Genomic DNA, 2,536 nt, shown 5'->3' with positions numbered 1-2,536 from the left:
ACTGTCTTCTCCTTCACCATTTTCGCCGACGAGACGCGTGCGGTGCGGTGGCGCTGGAGCAAGAGCGAGCGCAGCAGAGAGGCGTGAGGAGGAGAAGAGGTAATGGGGCGCACTGTTCGGGGGACTCCGGTCCAACGCCTTATATGAGGCCGCTTCCGAGTGGCTGACTAGTAGGCCTAGACGGTTCTGTCAAATCCCGTAACGACAGCGCGAGCGATACGTGGTGAAAAAGGTGGCGCGGGGATCGAGGCGATTCCGCTCTACCCCATTCGATTACTGCGGCCTCCCCCGTCCCGCGCGCTTCCCAAAATTCGGATCCCACTAAATCCGCGGGCAGCAAACAAACTTGTCAGACTAAAAGATCTCCTCCGCACCGTCACTCGGAGCCTTACAGGTAAAGAAACTCACTCGACGAAGAACTAAGAATGGATCAAGGTGACTGAAAAGGAAGTTGCTGTCATCACTCGGGTCCGTTGATCCGAAGCAAGATATGCTCACTGCATGAAAAATGAGTCGGAGAGGTCCTCATCTCCTTTCCCACTCAAACCTCGATCCATTCGGGGGGTAATGATGGAGCTATGAACCTAGGGTAGGGTCATGGACCTGTCCTAACTGCCCTACCCAAGGACATCTCTAGAAGAAATCACCTTTCAATCGACTTGAAGGTGTCCCACTCGACAGACTCGAAGACACTCGACCAAGAAGCAATCACTCGACCAAGACCCAACCACTCGATGGCCAGGAGACCTAAAGGCGCCCCGCACGCTAACGGTCGGTCATTAAGTAGCTTTTATGGTCATCATAACACTTTATTACTAGCGTTACCAGAAACGCCCTGCCTTAATGTACATTGAACCCTTTGTAACGTGGGCTGGCCGGGGTCCTGGCGCACTCTATATAAGCCACCCCCTCCTCCGAGACAAGGGTTCGCACCTCTGTAACTCATACCCACATAATCCAGTCGACCGCCTCCGGGCTCCGAGACATAGAGCTTTTACTTCCTCCGAGAAGGGCCTGAACTCGTAAACCTTGCGTCTTTACAACCTCTCCATAGCTAAGACCTCACCTCTCCATACTTACCCCCCTACATTACTGTCAGAGTTAGAACCACGACACCTGGCGGCTCTTGGCCAATGGCGATTTAATATGCCTCCATTGTAAGCCGGAATTTTTATAACCGGGCGGTTTATAGCCTTTGAGAAAATCAAGAATTGATAACCCTTTTGAGACACCAATTTCAATCTTTGATGATGGGCTGGAACTTAATCATTTATGTAAGTCATAGCTCTGTAAATCCTGCACAGAGTTTAAACAACATATGCCCTGGCGACTTAACGTTAAAAGCCAGGGCGGGTAACCACTCAAATGTAGTCTTATCCTGCACTCCCGATGGGGAGCATCATGGAATTGGCGATGGAGATGGGTTGGTGATGACGAAGAACAAAGATCCCCTTCTCTAGAGCCCCAAACAGACTCCAGATCTGCCCTCCCGAGGAAGAACAGGGCTTGGCGGCGGCTCCATCTCGTGGATCGTGATAATTCTTTCTCCCTGATTTTTTTCTGGAATAATGTGATTTTATAGTATCAGGGGGTCATCAGCGGGGCCACCAGATGGGTACAACCCACCTGGGCGCGCCAGGAGAGGGGGCGCACCCTGGTGGGTTCTGCCCACCCAGGGGCCCCTCTCAGGTGGGTCTTGGCTCCATAAATTCTTATTATTGGTATAAAAAATCCTTGCAAAGTTTCTTCCATTCTGATAACTTCTATTTCTGCACAAAAACAACTCCATGGTAGTTCTGCTAAAAATAGCATCAATCTGGGGTTAGTTTCATTCAAATCATGCAAATTAGAGTCCACAACAAGAGGAAAAGCGTGAGAAAATGTAGATACATTGCAGACGTATCAAAGAGGTAAGTGAGGGGGCCCACGTGGGGACCACAACCCACCAGGGCGCGCCTAGGTGGGTTGTGCCCACATGGTGCACCTCTCTCTGATGTTTATTGCACCAAAAATTCTCAAATATGCAGAAAGAAATCGTATTAAATTTTCAGGGCATTTTGAGAACTTTTATTTTTGGGTCATTTTTTATTGCATGGGAAATTCAGAAAACAGACAAAACATGGCATTTTAATTTATTTAACTAATAAAAACAGAGAATAAAAAGTAGGGACATAAAGTAGTGCATACTAAATTCATCAACTTCATACTATTCAAAAATGATCGATTAATAAGGTTGATCAAGTCTTATTAACAACCACTTTTGATTAGCATGAAACCGAAGAACTTCTTAAATCACGAAGTTACCTCAATGGGGATATGCATTTCCCCAACAATAAGTATTTCATATTTGTTTTTGACAGTAGGCAGAGGTATTTGAAAACTTCCAATAGTTATTGTCGGAGATTTTTCAATAACATTAATACCATTCACTTGGATTTGTTTCTTCGGAAAGTGCACCATATGCTCATTGCCATTAATATGAAAAGTGATCTTGCTTTTGTTGCAATCAATAACAGCCCTTGCAGTATTCAAGAAG

The sequence above is a fragment of the Triticum urartu genome, chromosome 1A, assembly GCF_056163025.1.
Source record: "Triticum urartu cultivar PI428250 chromosome 1A, HENAU_Tu73, whole genome shotgun sequence".
In the NCBI taxonomy this organism is placed as follows: Eukaryota; Viridiplantae; Streptophyta; class Magnoliopsida; order Poales; family Poaceae; genus Triticum; species Triticum urartu.
This window is presented reverse-complemented; position numbering follows the sequence as displayed.